General features: G+C 42.3%; 1 protein-coding gene across 7 annotated transcripts in view; it reads right to left on the reverse strand.

Annotated features, from left to right (window-relative positions):
* Positions 1 to 20,374, reverse strand: part of ARB2A (ARB2 cotranscriptional regulator A) — a 363,106-nt gene extending 342,732 nt beyond the window's left edge. For 3 of the 7 annotated variants that reach the window (XM_032802756.2, XM_075067099.1, XM_075067100.1), the window contains exon 1: positions 20,244 to 20,363. The gene's annotated coding sequence lies outside the window, so the exon portion shown is untranslated. Of the gene's footprint in view, positions 1 to 20,243 lie in introns of all 7 variants that reach the window. The other 4 variants (XM_032802757.2, XM_075067105.1, XM_075067103.1 and 1 more) reach the window with 3 other exon arrangements.
* Positions 20,375 to 23,172: the final 2,798 nt, after the last annotated feature.

Genomic DNA, 23,172 nt, shown 5'->3' on the forward strand with positions numbered 1-23,172 from the left:
GTTTCCTGATTGGTCCTCTGGTCAGGTGTTTGGTTCCCTTTGTTAACCCTTTACAGGTGAAAGAAACATTAACCCTTAGCTATCTATTTATGACAGTACTATATGAATATTTCCAGATAGTTGTATTCATTACAAATCAGAGAGAGGATGGCTACATGATTAAAGTATTGGACTGGGTATCTGAGTTCAACTCGCAGCTCTGTCCCTGACTTTATGACTGACTTTGACTAAGTCACAATATCTCTGTGCCTCAACTCTTCATATTTAAAATGAGGATAATAATATTTAGCTATCGCAGAGTGAGATGCCTGAGTGAATGTTTGTCATCAGCTCATATACAATGGTGATGGGGCCATATACAAGTACTTAGACTGATAAAGTAAATAAAAGCTGTTGGTTTTGGCAATTTTCATTCTTCATTTTCTCCCACCATCCTTTGAAGTACAGATATACACTGAAAAATCACTATATAAAATTAGCACCTTCTTACTCAACAGTGCTGTGTGTTTATTCACATACATTCACCTCTACCTTGATATAACGCAACCAGATATAACACAAATTCAGATACATCGCGGTAAAGCAGTGCTCCGGGGGAGCGGGGCTGCGCACTCCGGTGGATCAAAGCAAGTTCAGTATAACGCGGTTTCACCTATAACACGGTAAGATTTTTTGGTTCCCAAGGACAGCATTATATCGAGGTAGAGGTGAACTTTCTTATTCTATTGACTAAAATAAAAGTTTATACCAGGGTGGATAAAAATCAATGATTAAAAAAACTTTTTTTTTTTTGATAAAATGCTTTAGAGGAAAAAAACATATCTAAAGATAGTTTTAATTAAGATACATTATAGTTCAAAGATACCTCATTGTGGAATAGGGATTATAAATTCTAATTCTATAGTATGAAACAATATATTCATGTAATGTTTAAGAAAAGTTTTGTAAATGAATTCCAATAGTTCACAGATTTTGGGACCCAATGTTATGGCGTATCAGGGGCTTCTGTAGGTTAATCTTTCTATCTACACAATGGGACTCAGTGCTCAGTCTACAAGATACTATCAGAGATGCTTAGTTTTGCAGTTCTCGACTGTGGATTTGCGTTTCCAGAGATAACATGCTTATTAACAGCAAAAATGCTTTTAAACAAACAAGCAAATAAATAGAGGTGAGATAACAGTTCCTCTGCAAATTTGTGTACACAGAGTCAATCCCTTAGCTCTCTCTAAAAGTGCAAAGTTTCAAAAAGTTCAATGAATAGAAGATTGCTGAGGGCGGAATAGATCTGGACAAGGAGAAGTCTGAAGATAAATGTGAGAAGGAAGGGACAGGCAATAGAAACAAATGGGAAACTGCTTGAGCAGCATATTCCAGATGTCTTGAGGTCTTTTTGAGCGTAGTCTTCATTGATTTGAGTTCTACCACATGATTCTCTCACTAGAAGGGAAAACCTATAATGGCAGCAGGCCGTAAAAGTGACCCAGTTTGGGACTATTTTAATGAAGTTCCTCTACCTGTGAGTAAGACAGGAATGCGTGCAAAATGCAAACAGTGCAACAAAGAAATGCAAGATCTGGTTGCCTGAATGAAACAGTATCATGAGAAGTGACAAAGAATCCTGTGGCACCTTATAGACTAACAAAAGTATTGGACCATAAACTTCAGTGGGTGAATACCCACTTCGTCAGACAAGTGGATATTTACCCACGAAAGCTTATGCTCCAATACTTCTGTTACTCTATAAAGGTGCCACAGGACTCTGTCACTTTTTACAGATCCAGACTAACATGGCTACCCCTCTAGACCATGAGAAGTGTTCCTTCTCAGTGTCCGAGACCAATGCAGGTTCAAGTAAGGATTTGATTGAGAGATGAAAATCAAAACAAAAACAGATTGTAATTCAAAACCAAGTGGTTGTTTATTAATGGGGAGTGAGTTGCAAATTGGGCTGGGGAGGAACACTCTTACCAACTAACAATACTATCAGAATAAGAATATACACACAACTTGAAACAGTCTATTTACATCCAACAACAAGAAACCAAGCAGTCTATAATTAACTGCTCACTAAAGACCAGAGCAGATACACAAACCAAGCAAACTGTACACACATTAATTGAATACTATAAAAATACACCAACTAACCACAATAGCAATTAATACAACAATTTGACTCTCATATACTATATACACAACTTGGTACCAAGTAAGGGAAGGGAAAAAGGGAAGAAGTTAAACAAAAAGAGTATCTACAGAAATTAAAATGCACATACCACACTCCAGGTGCATCTGACCAGCAGTACAGACACCGAGGACATGGCAAATTGGGGAGCGGAAGTAATCCAAAGAACCAAAACGACACGACACGAGCCGGCTAAATCCGGAGGAGACCCTGGCTGTAAGATTTTGGCGCGAGATACAGTTTTTTTGGACACTTTTACTCGTGTCAGCGTTTGATTGGTCCCTAGCTCCTTCACCAACCAGGTTCCGAGCTGGTGCCCTCTACATCAATAGGAGCTACACCCGGCACACTACTTTTGCAAACAGCCCTATGCTTTTACACACAGCACCAACTTGACGTTCTGAACGACAGAAGGTTCAAGAACAAGCACACTGATATTTTTGCACATGGCACTAGCCTGACCCTTAAGTGACCAGGGAAAAGAGCGGGAATAGGCACATGGCACTACGGTGTTGCACACGGTACCAATGTGACTGACCTTTTGACTGACAATTGGCCAAACAGATGCCATGTTTGAGCATAGGCTTTAGGGTTGCAACACTCAGGAGGAAGCCGCATTGAAGATGATGAAAGGAACATGTCTGAACATGCAGGATCTCCAGGTTGGTAAACTTTTTTATTTCATACTTCTTTCTTAAGGACTGCTTGTCTTCCTCTATTCTTCAATTCTCAGGTTTGAGCAAAAAATATAGTGGTTACGCTATAGTACTATCATTATAGATGTAGTTCTGATAAAAAATAAATAGCTGAAATAGGCAGATCTTCCTTTTACAAGTCTCCCTCTAAAGTAGTACTGAGTGTCAGTGAATGCAATGAGTAATACTAAATGAGCAATGTGGTAATAATAATTAAACAACTGCATTGACTTATTTTGTTTAAGAGAATCCATCCTCAACATACAGGATTCTGAAGACTATCCACCTTCAAGATCACCATTTTCTACAGTTTCAGAGTTATCTGCCAATTATAGTGTTTCAGTTACATCATGTGTGTCACATAGCCACAGTACATCACCAGTAGCAAAAAGAAAAAAAAACAACTCCATCATCCAGAAACAACCATAGATAAGTTTGTGATAAGAACCAGCAAATTACAAAAAGAGGTAATTGATGAAAAATTACCTGGTTTGTTTATGCAACAAACTCTCCTTTCTGTATGATTGAGAACCCACACTTCATTAACATGGTTCAATCATTAAGACCAGGACACAGTCCACCCCACAGAGCAGATGTCGCAGGCAAACTGCTGGATAAAATGTATGAAAGAGAAATTGAGCAACGTGCAAAAGGTCAAGAGAGTGAAATTGTTAACCTAAGTCTTGATGGGTGGAGCAATGTCCATAATGATACTGTTGTATGTGCTTGTGTGACAATAGAAGAAGAGAATGTCTTCCTTGCAGAAACAACTTATATACAAGGAAATGCACACACAGCAGAATACTTACAAGTAGCAGCAGTAAAAGCTATAACAAACTGTGGGAAAAAATTCACATGTCTAGTACACAGCTGGTCACAGACAATACTTCAAATGTATCCAAGATGAAAATAAATTATTTAGAAGAGAGTCCCAAGCTAACAACATACGGTTGCAGTGCTCATTTGATGCACCTCCTAGCCAAAGACTTCACTCTTCCACAAATAAAGGCTAATATTGCTGAAATTGCAAAATAGTTCCATAACAACCACTTTGCAGTAGCTACTCTGAAAAAATGGGAGGAACCAAGCTAACTCTCCCACAAGACGTGCGATGGAACTCAGCAGTGGACTGTTTTGAGCACTATATCAAGAACTGACCTAATCTGATGACAGTTTGTGAATAAAATCATGAAAAAAATAGATGGCACTGTCACAGCCAAAGTTCTCAACATTGGACTTAAGAGAAATGTTGAACACATGATGAGTACCCTGAAGCCTTAAACAAAATGAAGGGAAATAGCTGCTTTATTTCTGACGCTGCTGAAATTTGGAAGGAACTGAGTGAGCTCTTGAAAAGAGAAATATGCAATGACAGAGTTAAATTACAAGAATTAAAAAAAGGAATGGGACAAGCACTATCTCCACCTCATATTCTTGCAAATAGTCTCAATACTCAGTACCAGGGTCAAACCTTAACTGTTGAAGAAGATGCTACGACATGGACACCCAGCAATCATCCCTCTATAATATCCACTATAATAAAATTCAGAACTAAAGATTCAAGAAATATATGTTTGCTGATAATGTTTTGAAGAAAGTCACACCAGTGAACTGATGGAAGTCACGTAAGCACTTGGATTCAGAGACTGTAGAAGTGATAATCTCACTTTTAACAGCAGTAGCTTCTTCTGCCAGTGTAGAAAGAATATTTTCTTCCTTTGGACTAATTCATTCCAAATTGAGAAATCATTTGGGACCTGAAAATGCAGGAAAGCTTGTTTTTCTTTTCCAGATTATGAACAAACAGGAAAATGAAGGTGAATACGACTGAGTTAGCTGCAGAAACCAATATTTTAAGTTTCTCATGTTGACCTGGCTGACATAGTTGATTTAATTATTTTTTTAAATACTTCCATTTAACTATTTTAGTTAGAACAATTTTAACAAAAACAAACCTGATTTTAAAGAACTTGAATGTTTAACTAAATTCAAAAAAAAATGTATATGCTTTTGTTAAAATATTGTGTGTTTGCTGCTGAACAAAAAAATCCAGAATACATAATGTTATTGTTTTAGTTAAATAAAAATTTAAATGGCTGTCTGGTGATGTTCTCTTTCTAATACAGCATGGCAAGAAAATACTCCAAATATTGATTAACCTATTGAATTGGAGATAGTTCACCTCCCAATGACTTCATAAATATTTGCTTCACTTACCTTTGGTAAATGAAATAACCAATCATTCATTTTCTGATATAGCTGTAAAACTAATCTGAAAAGTTTTCAAAATAAATCACTTTAAAATGTACAGTGTGTACCTTCTAAAAGTTAACCCTACATCTATCTCTGAATTGTGAAGAATATGTATTAAGCTTATAACAACCAACAAGAATGCACTTTTATGTAGAATCCATGATTAAATCGAGTCTTCCTGACCAGTGATTTAAATCAATTTGACTTAAATCAAATCCACTCTGGTTTATACTACTTTTTTATTTTTGTTAGCCCTGCAAAACCAACACAGATGAAACAGAAGAACTTGATTATATTTCAGCATTAACCAATTCACCTGTGCAACTCAACTGAAGACAGACAGGTATAATAATTTGGCCTGACGAATCTTTATTACTAGTGATGTATAGAAGAAAGAATTTCAGAAGTTCCTAAATGAACTTTTAGGAATGTCAATTACAAACCAAAAAAAGGATCTCTGACTTATAAACTGAACACAGTTGATCTGGGATCATTAAGACAGCCAACATGAAACCCTGTGCTGCCAAATTTATCCAGTAACTTTTCAGGGTAGAATCACACTTTAAATTATTGAAGGATCATGCTCACTTCTTCATATATGAAATTATTTTCTCCACGCAATGACCTCCATTCAACTGTATCAAGTATCAAAATTCTAAGATGCTGAAACCTACCACCTCCTTCAAAACTGATGGTCGTCAATTCTCTGTCAGAGACCAAAAAGCAAGTGTTCCATGGTTGCTTAGGAATATCAGTTTCATAACTATTCTGTCTCCACATCATCATGAAAGTCAAATTATCTAGTACTATGTAATATCAACTTACCCCTTGAACCACAAAATCCATTACATAGAAAAAAATGCACAAGGTTGAATTTCTACTTCCCTACCTCCCATTTGGAAAATTGCCATTAAGCTTTCTCAGGAGGGGTAGGGGAGGAAGAAGTGGGGTTAGCTTCCCTTATGTCCTATGGAATAAATATCAAGGGGTTCACCCTTCTAAAGCTGTGAATCTTAGATCTACTGGAATCATGAGAATCTAAACAGAGGTCCTGCACTTGTGATATCCTCCTTGTAGTTCAAAGGCATGCTCCCATGGCTTCACTGTCAGCTATTGTCTTTAGCTCCCTCCACCAAGGAGAGGCATTTCTCTGTACACTGGACAATACGAGATAAATGAATACTAAATTGGTCCATGTTATCTAACTCAGGCATCTGCCATGGAGTTATGAGGGAAAACAAGGCAAATGGTACCATGACCAAAATGACCCATCCACAGTCTCTGTCCCCTTCCAAGCCACAGCCGTAGATCCTTGTGGAGGGGCTTCCAGTGAGTTTGAGAAAAAGTGGAGAAAGACACAGCAGAGACGGCACTCCCCATTTTCACACCTCAAGCCACATTTCCTCACAGAAGTAGAGGGAGGATCTGGCCCATTATGTTTAAATTCTATTGACTTCATATAAATGCTCTAGTATTGTATTTATTAAATGGTTTTACTCTACAGTACAAGTTAGAATACTTACTAGATAGATGGCCTTTATGGCCACTCAAAAAAAATTGAATCTTTCAAATAAAGTAGAATGTCTTATGTAATCTGAAATCATATAAAGTCTATCTTTTCTTCTTCATATCTGATCAGAAAGATATGCTTTTTGCCAAGAACTGTTACTTGTTCTTTTTAAATGGTAATAACCCTAAATTCTACCCTCAGAGTTCAACGTTGATAATTACCTTCTGTCTATCTAAATCAGTGTTTCTCAAACTTGGGTCACCGCTTGCATAGGGAAAGCCCCTGGCAGACCAGGCTGGTTTGTTTACCTGCCCTGTCGATAGGTCTGGCCGATCACGGCTCCGACTGGCCGCGGTTCGCCGCTGCAGGCCAATGGGAGCTGCTGAAAGCTGTGACCAGTATGTCCCTCGGCCCGCGCCGCTTCCAGAAGCTCCCATTGGCCTGCAGTGGCGAACTGCGGCCAGTCGGGGCCGCAATCGCCCGGACCTGCGGACGGGGCAGGTAAACAAACTGGCCCAGCCCGTCAGGGGCCTTCCCTATGCAAGCAGCAACCCCACTCTGAGAAATACTGGTCTAAATTCTCCCTTCAGTTTCAAATGGATAACATAGTCTTCACTTCCTTCCCCGGTGCATATTGCACACTTTTACTCTAACTGTATTTCATCCTAGGAACAGCTTAGTTCCTTTGGAGAGTAAAATATCTATGTCACAGAGGAGCATTTTGACATGATTAATGAAGTCTATGGGTTAAGGGCATGATCAAAAGTAAAGCACCATAAAATAACATGTTTAAAACAAACAAAAGGAAGCATTACTTCACAAAAAACATAGTCAACCCGTGGAACTCTTTGTCAGAGGATGCTGTGAAGGCCAAGACACTAACAGGTTTCAAAAAAAGAACTCGATAAACTCATGGAGGACAGGACCATCAATGGCTATTAGCCAGGATGGGCAGTGGTGGTGTCCCTAGCCTCTGTTTGCCAGAAGCTGGGAATGAGCGACTGGGGATGGATCACTTGATGATTACCTGTCCTGGTCATTCCCTCTGGGGCACCTGGCATTGGCCACTGTTGGAAGACAGGACACTGGGCTAGACAGACCATTGGTCTGACCCAATATGGCCGTTCTTATGTTTCCTATTATATAGTCATGGCCATTATAGAAAAACTATGATAGCTTACACACACCATTAATCTCCAGAAGAAAAATCGGATCTGTTCAAGTGTGTGACTATGTCACCCCCCTAGTGGCTACATACTAGTACTCAAGACCTAGCACTAAAGTGTGCGCATGTAAATATGTCATTCTCTAGATGAGTGTCAAATGTCGAACATCACTGCTGTGAACTTCCAAGGATTCTTTGGACTTGTCTACGTGACCTGAGAGTCTGCAATAAGGGGATGTGATTTGTAGAGCGCACCAGGGTATTGGGCTCCAATTCCCCCTATGTAGACCATACTAATGTATACTGATGGCATCCATTTTGAAACAGGACTACATCAATGTATACTAAGAAACATTTAATGCATGCCAGAAGGGTCCACGTGGGGGGAGTTAGAAATGGAACACACTGGTGTTTTCTACAGCTCATACCCCACAGTCCAGACTCCAGAGCGACATTCAGCAAAACCTTGTGTACAGGTGCAGAACCACTTGGTCATGTTTAAGAGGCACTGGAGAGGCACAAGTCCGGCAGAAGTTGGTACATGTGTAGATGAGGGGAAATGACACTGAAGAGCATTAACCCACTGGCAGGAGAGTAGATACCCAACCTGGCAAGTCAAAAAAAAAGGAAACTTCAAATACGTCAAAGGGAGAAATGCCTATTGTGGCTGATAAAGGGATGGATACTGGTCTAAATAAAAATTCAAAGCAAAGGGGATCACTTCCCTTCCTTCATTTCTGTATTCAGCTTGTAACAAGTAGTCATCATGTCTTTCTTCAAGAAGAGAAAGGTAGGTCAAGAGTGCTAGAGAATTTCAAGAGGAATGGAGAAATTAATATTTCTTTGTAAACATGAATGGAAAGCCCACTAATTTGATCTGTAGGTAACAGGTAGCTGTGGTAAAATAATACAACATTCAAAGACACTATGTAGTAAACCATGGTAAGAAATATGATAAGTACACTGGAAGTTCACAAAGAATTACTCTGAATTAGCAGAGTCATTGAAAAAGCAGCAGTCAGTGTTTACAAATGCTCATCATGTACGTATGTGATGCTGCTGCTAAGGCAAGCTATGTGACTGCTCATGAAATAGCTGTGCCTTTTCTGACAGAGAATTTTTGCAGAAATGCACGTTAAAAGTCGCAGAAATAGTGCATCCCAATAAGCAGCAAGCTTCAGCAAATACCAACATCTCAAGAAACAACTGCTGAGAGAATCAACAACTTTGCTGAGAATTTGAACAGTCAACTCAGGACAAAGCAAAGTTGTTTGCTACTTTTTCAATTGCAACTGATGAAAGCACAGATATAAGTGATATGTCTCAGCTAGCAGTGTTCCTTCACAGAGTTGATGAGAACATCTGCATAGCAGAGGAGCCTATAGAACAGTGCTTCTCAAAGTGAGGCTACTGCTTGTTCAGGGAAAGCCCCTGGTGGTCCGGGCCGGTTTGTTTACCTGCCATGTCCGCAGGTTCGTCCGATCATGGCTCCCACTGGCCACGGTTCACCACTCCAGGCCAATGGGGGCTGCAGGAAGGGTGACCAGCACATCCCTCATCCCTGGGACAGCGAACCGCGGCCAGTGGGAACCGCAATCGGACGAACCTGCGGACGCGGCAGGTAAACAAACCGGTGGACCGGCTTTGAGAAGCACTGCTATAGAATGGTGCCGATAAGACACACAACAATAGCAAATGATCTCTTTAACAGCTTTGTGGAAACTCTAAACAAATTGAATGAGGACTGTACAAGAGCTGTGAGTCTAGATGGGAAACTCTCAATGGTGGGCAAAAAGCTGGAGATCTGACAAAACTGAAGCCAAAAAACTGCAAACTTTCAAACATAACCAGCAGGTTAGCAGTTTTCACTGCATTTTACTTCAGGAAGCTCTCTGTTGTAAAACTTCTAAAATGAACGATGTGATGGTATCATAAGCCTCTTTCCCAAATCTGGACCTTAGCGTCCAAAATCTGGGTGTTTAGCATGAACCTCCAAGCTTAATTACCAGCTTGGATCTTATCTCACTGCCACCAACCAGGAATCAGTGCCTGGTACACTTGAGCCCCCCAAAACCTTCCCTGGGGAACCCCCCAGACTCAGATGCTTTGAGTCTCCAACAAAGGGAAATAAACCACTTCCCTTCCTCCTCCCTCTCCCACCCAGACTTTCCTCTCTGGGCTAACCTGAGAGTATTGATGCAATCTCTTTACATCACAATACCAAGAAGCATGTCTCCTTTATTCCACAAAGAGACAAACCCCAAATACAAGGAAACAGAGATGATCCTATCTTTTCCCCCTCCCACCAACTCCCTGGTGCTGCAGAGCTTACCCTCCGTAGATCTAACACAAAGAGAATTCCCTCCCCTTGTTCCTTAACCTACCCAGAGAGAAAAACTCAAACAAGTCTTACAAAGAAAACTTTATATAAAAAAAAAGAAAGAAAAAGACATAAGAATATAAACTCTGCATCAAGATGACAATACAGGGCTATTGCTTATAAGAAAATATGAATAAACAGTCTGATTCAAAAAGATATCCAATTTGAAACATTCCAGCAAGTTACACACATGTAAATACACCCAAAACAACATAAAAGCCTATATTGTTTTTCTACCTGTACTTACAAGTTGGAAACAGAAGATTAGAAGAAGAAAGAAGCTTCTCATAGCTGAGAGACAAACAAAAGACTCAGAGTCCAAAAATTCCCTCCCTGACTTTGAAAAATCCCGTTTCCTGATTGGACCTCTGGTCAGGTGTTTGGTTCCCTTTGTTAACCCTTTACAGGTGAAAGAAACATTAACCCTTAGCTATCTATTTATGACGGATTGTTAAAATTTATAAATTTTATTCAAGCTAGAGGTCTCAACCACTGACAGTTCAGCCAGCTGTTGGAAGAATGTCACGTTCATCATGGACTGCAATTATATACTGAAGTTTGGTGGCTAAGTCAAGGAGCTGTGTTGAAGTACTTTTTTGAATCATGTGGTGAGATCTAACTTTTCATGGGTCAGAAGGGAAAGATGTCACTGAATTACTGGACAATGAATGGTTTCAAGATGTTGCTTTCATGATGGATATTATAGAACACTTGAACTTGCACAACACAAGAATGGAGGGGCACAACCAAGTGGTGGCAGAATACTATGACAATATTCACACCTTTGAAATTATGCTTCAGCTATAGAGAAACAACTTTCTCAGTTTAACCTGGCAGATTTTCTCACCCTGAAATCACTATGTAATACTGCTGGGACTCAAAGTGGTGATGCCACAGAAAGGTATGTGGCAAAATTGTTAAATTGACACAGAATGAGTCTCTGACTTCAGGAATCATGAAGGAGAGTTGGCAATTTTCACCACACCACTCTCTGTCAATGTTCATGCTGTACCTGAGAAGCTTCAGATGGAAGTTACTGACCTGCAGAGCGATACTGTTGAAGGGAAGGTTTTCTAATATTAGCTTCCAAAGTTGTATCAAAATCTAGAATCACATTATTCCAAGCAGAAGCCCTTTGCATCAAAAATTCTTCCCATGTTTGGGAGCATGTGCATGTGTGAACAAGTATTCAATAAAACTAGGGTAGTGGATCAGGCCTACCATATGAAATGACTGTGACATCCCTGCTCTTGAAGCTACACCACATGGAGGTACAAGCCCTATTACTAACACAAAAATAGCACTTGTTGATTTCTGTTAAATAGTTTTCTTTTAAGATGTGTCATTACTGGTTTCCCACTCTTGGGTCTACTGGTAAGTAAATATTTGTTTTGACAACCAAGTCAGGAAACTGCCATCTGATAATTTTTAGGCAGGAGGTGAGTAATTATTACTGCTACAAAAGCTGCATACCCAGCTACTCTGTGCTAAAACATTCTGCTGTAAGTTATCTCATCTTCCACACCTACTTCCCCCCCCTCTTCATAGACAAGTCTTATGATTCAGATTGAATGTAAAATCTTTCAGGCAGGGACTGTCATTTAATAGATGTTTGCACAGTGCCTAGACAAATGGGGCCTTGACTTGGTTGATACCTCTGGGTGCTACTGAAGCAAATATTTAATTACATTTAACAATACTACTAGCAGAAAACTATAATCTCTTTCCAGTAGTGTAAGTCTTTTTTTTTTTTTATCCTGTTTCACACTGGCCAACACCAGGTGATTCAGAGGAAGGTACACAAAACCCCAAAATGGGAAGATGCAATATAATCTGCAATCCACATTAGGTCTCCTTCTAATCCCTTACAGTTGGGAGACTGGTTTAAACTTGTTTAAACCCTGAAGCATGGAGTTTAACATATCTTCCAAAATGTATGTAAGCAACAATTTTAAAAATTCTGAATATTCTTATTATCCACATAAAAGTTCAATCCTTTTTGAATTTTTCTAAACTTTTGGCCTCAACAATATCCTGTGGCAATAAATTCCACAGTTTAATTATGCATTTTGAAGGGGAGGAGACCTTTTATCTGTTTTGAATGGCCACATTTATTTTTCATGTTCCTTCGTTCTTGTGCTGAAACAAGAGAGATAGTCCTAATCTACCTTCTCCATATCATTCGTCATATTTTTATTATGACCCACCTCAAATTTGTCCTCTTTATAAGATAAACAATTGCCATCTTTTAAACCTCTCTTCATAGGTGAGTTTTTGCTTGCCCTAGTCATTCTCATCGCTCTCGCCAGAACTCCCTCTAATTTTGCAATATCCTTTCTGAGATAGGATGACCAGTACTGCACACATGAACTCTAGATTCTAGTCCTTAGAATGAATTCAAACAAAGGACTGAGTCATTATCTGCTGAGAACTGGTCAGTGGCCCATGTGAAATGACTTGTTGGTCTCAATTATGTCCAAAAGATAGCTGGTCACAACACAAAAATCAGAATCAAAACTGGCACTAACTGGCACCTTCGTTGGCAAACTTAGCAGAAAAGTCAAGGAATAAATAGAGATTGAAATATCCTTTCACCTCTCAGGAAAGTTGTGTCACATTTGAACAGCAGAGAATCTTGCACTGCCAATAGATAATTGTGTGACTGGATACTGTCAATCTGGCACATCTGGCATTAAAATATATTAAGAAAAAATAATTAAATCTACATTCTAATAGTGACTAGATTAGAAAAGGGTTTTCGTATTAGAAGTTAGTGGAAAAAGGGAACAATCTGAACATAAAATAACCACTTCTAATCCTTTTTTTTAAAATGTACTTCTGGAATTCTGCTCTATTCAAATCAATGAAAGTGACTCTCAAATTAAGTAGATATAATTTACGGTTACATTAGTTTACACAGAAAGAAGTGCCTTTTTTCCATGGGACAAAGCACATTTCATGGGGCAACAATACATTTCAAAAACAAGTACTTTAAAGGCTGGTATCAACCAAGAACATGTCCCAGTATATGATTTAAAAAAAGACACACACCAAGCTAACAAAAAACCATCACCTATTATATTCCAACTCACTTCTTGGTTTGTTGGTGCTTTACATTGAATAAGAAGAATCAATGGGTAACTTTGTAAAAGCTCTTCAGCAGCAATCACCAACAACTCATTACCCCAATACTCTACTCTCTAGACTGGCTCCTCACAGAATATTCCCAAAATTCAAAGTACAGTAACTCCTCACTTAAAGTTGTCCCACTTAACGTTGTTTCGTTGTTATGTTGCTGATCAGTTAGGGAACATACTCATTTAAAGTTGTGCAATGCTCCACTCTTACACTGTTTGGCTGCCTGCTTTCTCCACATCTGGCAGCCAACATACACCCCCACCCCACACGCTTCCCAGCACCTCCCGCCCGCCAGCAGTCCCCACAGATCAGCCCCTTTCCCCTCCTCCCCCTGCCTCTGGTCCGCAGCAATCAGCAGCCTTGCAGCGTTTTGGAGGCGCGGGGGCGGGGGAGGAGCAAGGACTCAGCACACAGGCTCCCCCTCCCTCCCCTGCCTCCCAAACACCACAAGCCAGCTGACTGACCCAGGCAGGAGGGAGGGGGGAGGAGCGAGGACTCTGCTGCATTTCGGAGGGAGGGAGGAGGCATGCCATCGGCTAGCTTGCAGCGTTTAGAAGGAAGGGGAGAGAAGAGGGAGAAGCCAGGATGCAGCATGCGAAGTAAAGGGGGAGAAGGGGGGCGGGGAGAAGAGGCAAGTTAAGGGTGGAGGCTTGGGGGGAAGGGGTGAAGTGGGGAGGCTGAGGGTTAAGCTCCCCGCCCCTGGTGCTTGCAGAGTAGGGGAAGCTGCCCTGGAACCTAATCCCCATCATTTACATTAATTCTTATGGGGAAATTGGATTTGCTTAACATCGTTTCACTTAGTCACATTTTTCAGGAATATAACTATAACATTAAGTGAGGAGTTACTGTAAAGATCCTAGCCTTCATGGAATTGGTACAAGATACCTAAGAGAATAACTCTCTCTCTGACAATTTATTTTGATTTGTACAAAACAGTACAAGGTTCCTCAAACCAAGGTCTAGAAGCCCTTGACAAACATTTAAAATGCAATCCTTAACACAGAACCAGAAATTTTGTCTCAAGCTTAACAGTAGAAAGTAACCAAGAAAATAAGCACACCTAGTACCCATCTACCCTTGTCCGTTTTCTATCTCCCCCCAGGTCTAGGAAAACAGACTTAAAGATCAACTTAAAGGGCTATTTTCAGGAAAGAATACGTTCCAAAGTCATGGATATGGACAGAATCCTGACAATAGCTCTCTCCCTTTTAAACCAAGAGGGCTCCAATGTGAGCACCTCTGTTAGTCACATCACAGTATGGCATACAGAAGTACGGCATAGACAGACACTCCCCCAAGTAGGCAAGTTCCAAGTAATTTAGGGTTTTATAACCAACACCTTGAACTCAAACCGGAAACCAGTACAGATCCTGGAGGACTGGTGTCATGCTCACAAGGCAATACATTCTGGCAGCTCTTTTGTTAAGCAATGTGCAGGTTTTATGTTAGAAACAGGAGCTCACTAAGCTGCTGTCTGTCTGGTCTCAGTTCCATCTCTGGCTATCTCTCTTCAGAAAGAAGTGCCAAAGTGCTCCCTCAACAAGAGTGTGAGAGGATCTTTGTGGTAAAGTACTCTCAGAAGGCCACACTCATCATACTCTTATTTCGCATGAGTTTATTTTTCTTCTCTCCCTCTTCTTAAAGGGTTTGTCCAGTGGTTCACATGAACCGGTTGTTAAATTTAGAAGCCGGTTAGAACCGGTTGTTAGAGGGGTGGGCAAACTCCAGCCCATGGGCCACATCCGGCCCGCAGGACCATCCTGTCAGGCCCGCCTGAGCTCCCGGCTGGGGAGGCTTCCCTGGCTCCTTCCCCGCCTTCCCCCCCTCTCTCAGAGCCTCAGCGTGCTGCACCGCTGGCACCAGCGCTCTGGACCGCTCCTGGGCAGCTCTGCATTGCCTACTGCTTTGAGCAGCATTGTAAGAGGGTGGGGCTGCGAGCTCCAGCGGGCCACGCGGCCTCCACACACACTGCCCTGAGCAGCATGGTAAGGAGGCTGGGCCAGGGCTGGGAGGAGGGGTTGGATAAGGGGCAGGGAGCGGTTGGAGGGGGCAGAAGTTCAGGGGGGGCGGTCAGGGGATGGGGAACAGGGGGGTTAGGTAGGCGTGGGAGTTCCAGGGGTCTGTCAGGGTGGTAGTGGATGGGGTCAGGGCAGTCAGGGGACAGGGAGTAGAGTGAGTTGGGTAGGGGGTGGGGTTCTGGGCGGCAGTTAGGGTGAGGGGGTCTCAGGAGGGGGTGGTCAGGGGACAAGGAGCAGGGGGAGTTGATGGGTTGTGAGTTCTGAGGGGGGCAGTCAGGGGCAGGAAATGGGTCTGGGTTGGATGGGGGGGTAGGCTGTTTTGGGAGAGACAGCCTTCCCTACCCGGCCCCCTATACAATTTCGCAATCCTGATGTGCAGGGCTGGCTTTAGGAAGTGCGGGGCCCAATTCAAACAGTTTCAACAGGGCCCCGGCAGGGATGACTTAAAAAAAAAAAAACACGTAAAAATACACGTAGGACTTGAACTCACCAGGCGGCACTCCAAGTCTTCAGCAGCAGATCCTTCACTCGCTCCAGGTCTTGGGCGGCACTGAAGGACCCGCCGCCAAAGACCCAGAGCGAGTGAAGGACCCGCTGCCAAAGTGCCGAAGACCCGGTAGGGAAGCAGTTGTTATGATTTTAGCAGCTCATCATTGGGTTTGTCCCCTACAAGTTGCTGAAACAAGACGGTAGTGAAGAGGATTTGGCAGGAGCCAGGTGACCTGCTCTTGGTCTCTATCATGTTGAGCCTGAAGATTAGATCACTAAGTACAGGAATGGGAGGGATGGGAAAGAATTCAGTAGCTGTTAGGAGAAAGTGGACCAGGTTCTGCCAAAGCTCCTGTCATCTACTCTCTTTTCATCTCAGCTGCTCTCAGCAATCTAGTCCACAGATTCAAGATGAGAGAGCCCAAGAACAAGCATCCTGACCCCTGCCAAGGCCCCATATGTTTCCTGATCACAAGGCTGATCACTCATTTCAAATCCACAACTTGAGTGTTCCTCTGTGCAAACACAAAAACTGAACAACCGACACATTGGTATTTCATAATTTTCAAAGATTTTAGGCTTTTCATGACAAGTCTATTTTGTGTTTTATATTCTATCGAGGACCATGGCAAAAACCCCATTAACTTACTGATATCAATGAAAACTTTACTCCTCCTAATCTGTAAGTTACACCATTTATTTAATTTGAATTCCAAATAATTAGGTTCATTTAGAAATTGCATCTCCTAAAAAGAAAAATAGGCAGTCTCAAAATGTTGGATAGGGCAGACTCAAAGAAGTAGTATTTAAGATTATTTTAATTTTTTAGTTTGTTAACACCATTAATTTGGGCTTGAACAGGGACTGGGAGTGGCTGGCTCACTACAAAAGCAGTTTTCCCTCTCTTGGTATTGACACCTCCTCACCAATTATTGGGAGTGGACCACATTCACCTTGACTGAACTGGCCTTGTCAACACTGGTTCTCCACTTGTAAAGTAATTCCTTTCTCTTCATGTGCCAGTATATTTATGCCTGTGTCTGTAATTTTCATTCCACGCATCTGAAGAAGTGGGGTTTTTTACCCATGAAAGCTTATGCCCAAATAAATGTTAGTCTTTAAGGTGCCACCTCATTGTTTCTGTGGATACAGACTAACTTTGCAGAATATTAGAGAAAGTTTCCAGTAGTTGACAGTAGAGTAAGGGAGTACACAGTATGTAGGTAGGTAAAGTACTGCCAAAGCATCTATTATATGGTCATTTAAATTACCACACAAAATATTAAGTAGCATAGTCTTGAGAGAAATGGCATTAAAACAGTAGTAAAAAAAATACAGAAGGGGCTACACAGTTCAACAGAAACTCTTTCTCAATCTTTACTACAGCATTGCTACCATCTATGTAAACTGACGGTTTTGTTCATTATGTTCAGTTGTTATCTCTTTTCCAGAAATAGCAATTTCTTTGTTGGGAATTTAATAATAATCAAGGCTGACAGAATGACTTCCACAGAGATAGAAGGCTCCCTATTTATCTACAGGTAAACTAAGGTCAGTGCCCTGTAAGCTTCTCTATATTAATTCATCAACATACTACTAACCTGAACTGGAGGGACCTCCTCTAATGAACTGGATTAGGTTGAAATTACTAGCCCATTTCAGATAGGCCAAATAGATATCACACAATAAATTTTTGACTAGTCCAAGTGACCAGCAACCTAGAAAAGGCTCTCTGTTCTTATTATCACTGTCCTAGGTTGTCCAGTCCTCCAAGAACATCTCTTGTAATGTTCACCAGTGTGCAATGTCAGGTGTCTCCTGCGTTTGTCTGATTACTTACTTGTTTTGAGTTACCACAGCTTGTGTGATTTTACGCCTATGAACTTTCTATTTTATAACAATATAACTGCCAAATAATTTTACAAAATAAAAAACAGCATGTACAATGAAAAATGTTACTTAATAATCTGAGAAAAATAATGCATCATCTTTCAAAATAGGGCTAGCTAATTCTAAAAATCCCTGCTTCAGGGACCTGGACTGCAAACTGCATGATAGCTGCATTGTGCATCATGTATCTCAACAGCCATATAACATTTCGTATCAATATTTTGAAATAGGGTGGTTAGTGTAGACTGAACAAAGGTACATGTGCAACTCTCTCTAGTACAGCAAGGCTCTGGAGGGATACACCTAGTAGTTCTTTCTGAAGTTAAAGAAAAAACTCAGAACACCTCCTGGGTATACGACGAGCTTATTTATTTCATTAACGTATAAAAGCATGTATTTACAAAATGTTAAACTACAATACAAACCTATAGTACTATAGGGGTTGGAGTTAAGAAAGTAACATTCGCCACTAAAAACCTCTGCATGTGGAAGAGGTGTTGCCATTATTACTCCTTGGGGGACAGGGAACAATAACCATTAATACTGACAAGTATTACTTGATGGGGAAAAAGGACAATAGCTATTATTACTCACTGAGGAGGGATAGAACAGCCAACATTTACTGGTACGGGGCAAAAGGAATTAGCAATAATTCACCAGTGAGTAAAAAATTATTATTATTGTCATCAGGGAGAGTAAAGAAGCAGCACTGACCCTATGATTCATATTACTCAATGGGGAGGAAGAAGACAATAATCAGTATTACTCTCAGGGAGAGGCATTGGCAATTGTGACACACTTGTGTTCTCTCTTCAGACAGCGAGAGAGAGACCCTGGCCATTGTGATTCTTGCTTGCTGTGGGGGGGAGGCTCTGACACTCTGCTTTCAGTTCTATGGGTAAATAAGGGAGTTAAGCCACAGTTACTGCTCCAAGGGTGGAGAGGAGGATCTGCGCATCTTCTCTATCCATGACTAGGGCATGACTTTTTTGACTCTGTCTGGAAGGGAAAGAGCAAAGATGTCCAGTAATGTCAAACAGACCCACATGACAACAACAAGCAAACAGGTTCCTCAGAATCAAAGACATTTTAAAAAAAAATAAGTCTCTAGCCCTTATGGTTGTGAAGAAAATCTTCCAAAAATGAACTATGGATAAATCAATTGAAAACTGAATCTGTGTAATCTTCCTGAGTCTGAAAATAGACTAAACAGCTCTGTAAGTTGATAACTGTCTCCACTCAACTCAAATGAGTGTTAACTCTTAAGGTCTACACACACTTTTTGTCAGTTATGGTATGATTTTTTACCAATCTAGTTAAATCAGTACAACCCTTCAAGTGGATGCAGCTGTAATTGTATAAATGTGACTTACACCAGTATAACTTATTATTCTTACTGTCCAGGAATAGATATATACCAGTACAGAGCACATTTACACTGTATAATGATAACCACACTAGGGAGAAAGAGTCGCTTGCAATACTCTGGTATAGTTAAAAAGTATACACAAGGAGCATATTCTACCCTTAATCCCTGTACAAATTTGGATCACAAACTCTTCAGGGCAGGACCAAAGAGGAGTCTAGTGGCACCTTAAAGGCTAACAGATGTACTTGGGCATGAGCTTTCATAGGTAAAAAAACATTTCTTCAGAGCAGGGACTATTATAGGTTTGTTACACATTAGTGCCATAACTAGCACAACAGAACTCCGGCCCCTAGGCACTACCACAATGCAAGTAAGAAATAATAAGCCTCCCTCCATCATCGGGGAAGTCTGAGGGGCACATACAACCTAAGGACCATATCATTCATTCCAGGAATAAGTTTGACGCTTAGACATTCGACCTATCTGGGAAACGTCTGGCTACTGTGACTGCCGCTATGGGGCACGGGAAGCCTCCAGTGGCAAGGGACACTGTGACCATGTGTATAGGGAAAGAGATGGGAATTCAGGCCCTCTCCAGGTTAGGACGGGGGGGGCTCTCTGTGCTGCGTGCGGGGGAGTAAGGTGACCAGATGTCCCGATTTTATAGGGACAGTCCCGATTTTGGGGGCTTTTTCTTGTATAGGCTCCTATTACCCCCACCCCGTGTCCCGATTTTTCACACTTGCTGTCTGGTTACCCTACGGGGGAGGCTCTGGCCAATGTGACAATCTTGGAGAGGGAGCAGGGCTCGCTCTGCTCGGAGATGGAAGAAGACGAACACACACAAACACACCCTCCAGTGTGACACTATCAGCCCGGGACGCCGGGTGTATAGCGGCGGAGGGAACGCTGTACACCCGTTCAACGCTGAGGGAACTGGAGCCCGACTCCCCAGGGCAGGCTGTCCCACAGGCTCTCTGGTGAGGGGCGGCCCTGGCCACGGAGCAGTCTGGCACCAGGTGCCCCGCGCAGGGGAGTCGCTGTCACTGACGGGGCGGGGGGGGCAGGGGACCGTCTATCTGTGGTTCCAACAACAGCGCGGGGACGCGGCAAGACATTCCCCTCACCCCCCAGGACGAAGCGCCACGTACCTGGTGCCTCTCATCCCGGAAGGGCCGGGCCGGGCCGGGCGAGGCGCCGTTACCGGGAGACGCGCCACCTCTCCTGGCTGTTTCCCCTCCGCGATTCACGGCGCCGCTGCCAATTTCGAGTTCCACTTCCGGGGTCGGTGGGTATGACGTCATCGCGCACAGACGCAGTAAGGAACCCGGACGTGGAGCTTCTCGCCTTGACGTTCCTGAGCTGCCGCTGCGTCATAGGGGAGAGGGGCGGGGCTTGCTCAGGGAATCTGGGAGGGGTGGGGCCCCGCTAGCGCGTGGCGAGTGAGGGGCGGAGTCTCAGGGCTGGTGGGGTGAGGACGCCTGCTTGCAGCTCCATTCCTGTGCGGGCCATGGCGCTTGCCACCTTCGCAGGTGCCATTTTAGGGGCCTGACTGAGGCAACCTAACGGAATCCCAGGAACGTCAATGAAACTATGGCAGGAACCACTGAAATTAGAGGTGCAGACAGAGTGCGCTGGGCGAGTGCAAGTGTGGTCGCCCAGAGAGGGGCGCTGGAGGGGAATCAGCCAGTCACCCACAGAGCTGAGGCATCAAAAAGCACTTGCAAAGTGATTTGGCTGCTCTTAGATGACAGAAATACCCACAGGTGATCAGAGCAGGGCTGAGAGCCTTAGCCTTTTGGGATAAAGTTGACTTTTTAATATAAGAGGCGCCTCATGATCTCAGATGCCATCCGATGGTCCAGGGATATCTACACCGAACGCATCACCAGCCACCGACAGTACGAGGAGGCGTGAGCTGGAGCAACATTGTGCATCAACTACAAGAAAGGGACCGAGAGCCTCTTTCCGTTAGATCATATGAACTGGAACTGTAAACTCACTGAACATTAGATCTCACCAAATGAGGGTCAATCCATCCCAATCATCGTATCCACTTATTATACTCCACACCTGGAAATAGCCATTATATGAACAACATACCCTCATATCTCAATCTCTGTACTTTGACCTGTTAACCATTTACCCCCAATCGGGGATGTTGCAGATTATGCATTCCTTACGCCATCCAATCTTAAGCCAAATTTGATAATCTGTATGTTATTCCCTGATAACCAGAAACTTCTGTACCATTCACATTTTTTTTAATCTTAGTCTTAATCTTAATAAAAAATTTTGAACCATATGAAAATTTAAAAATGGCCGTTTTCCCCTCTCAGAAATGCACAGCACATGTCAGAGGGATGCGGTCAGGGCCTTGCCCAGGGAATGGGACTTTTCACATTTATTCCGTGGGTCCTTCCGCTTGAATGTTCTGAGTCACGTAACAGTGGGATGGAAGTAGCTGAGGAGCAACAAAGTTTACAATCTCTGTAGAGGCCTGTGCTGAGACGATGCATGCTGCAGAGATGGAGTTTGCATTTGTGTGTCCAGTGTTACAGCAGATAAATCAAATGGATTGTGTTTTAAATTATAGGCAGTGATGGGAAATATTTTCAGTTGCTTGTATCTTTGTCAAACTTTAGCTGGTTGGGATGAAGTTTTATATGCTGGGGTCTGCCTCAGGCTGAATTTTCTCTCTTCTTTGTTCAGTCATTTCCAATATCCACGTAAATGAACCCCTGTGAAAATGTGGCAAAGTTATAAGCCTTTGAAAAATTGAAGTATGCAGATGCTCTGTAGAGACTTGCTCGACCTTCACTACTAAAATCTTTGAAGAATCCATCCTCAGCATGCATAAGCCTCTCACATTGCCTAGTGCAGACCAGACTGCACATGCACCATCCCCACTGAGCAGCTGGGCATGCTTCTTGCAGCACAGGGCTAAAGGGGCAAAACCGGCTTTCCACTGTAACAGCTGCTCCAGGAAAAGGTGGAGTCGGGCACTGGAACTGAGTGCAGTAGGGAGCTTTTTAGTGTGCACAAACCAATGCCAGGTTTACGATGGGGGGGGAGGATTGACCCAAGATACACAACTTCGGCTACAAGAATAGCGTAGCTGAAGTCGATGTATTTTAGGTCAACTTACCTCGCATCCTCACGGCATGGGGTCGACTGCCGCCGCTCCCCCGTCGACTCTGCTTCTGCCTCTTACCACAGTGGAGTACAGGAGTTGACAACAGAGCAATTGGGGATCGATCACTACCCACTAATCCGGTGGGTAGTGTAGACGTACCCCAAGATGCAACACATTAGTGCACTTTAGAAATTACACTCCTGTAGTGTGCATTGCTACAGTGTGTAGAGCCTTAAGACTAGCTCAGCTCAAGTGGTCTTAGAACAATGGAAACCATAAGAGTGAATTGTCTGCTGGCTGCTACCAGTATTCTAAAAACCAGATGATTATACCTGGTTGGAAAAGTTTAGACAATTTCCATAATGCCTTTAAATCATCCTGTTATGCCTATGAGTCACTACTAACCTAGTCCTCTGTCAGGTTACTCTAGAATCGCAGGTGGGCTTACCATGTGTATTGTAATACCCAATCACAGCATCATAAATTCTGATTGTAATTTCCATGTGAAGTTTGTGTAGCCTGGCTTTTGACAGTTTGAAATCATTTACAATTACTTTCTCTTCTGTAAGCCGGGGTGAATGTACTGGGGAAAAAAGAGGGAGTATGACTGCAGAACGCAAACATTTTTCTACAGTGCCTGTGGTTTCCATTATCTCTGTTTAGACTGTAGTGGGTTTCTATGGAAATGCTTTGGCATACAGTACTAGAATTTAGTTTGTTTGTATTGATTTTGTTTATACCGATCTCCTGTTTTACAATCTGATTGCAAAAGCATCAAACAGTAAGAAGAAGCTGAAATGTAAAGCAAGGTAGGTTCTACAATTAGTCAAGGAAATTTAGTATGATAGAAGGCTCCTCTTTTTCTTTTTTTTGTCTTTTTTTAAGACTTCCCCCCTCACAATTAAAACTTTATCTCCTCCAGCTGACTCACAGGAGGTGGGCAG

This window comes from Chelonoidis abingdonii, chromosome 6 (genome assembly GCF_003597395.2).
Source record: "Chelonoidis abingdonii isolate Lonesome George chromosome 6, CheloAbing_2.0, whole genome shotgun sequence".
NCBI lineage: Eukaryota > Metazoa > Chordata > Testudines > Testudinidae > Chelonoidis > Chelonoidis abingdonii.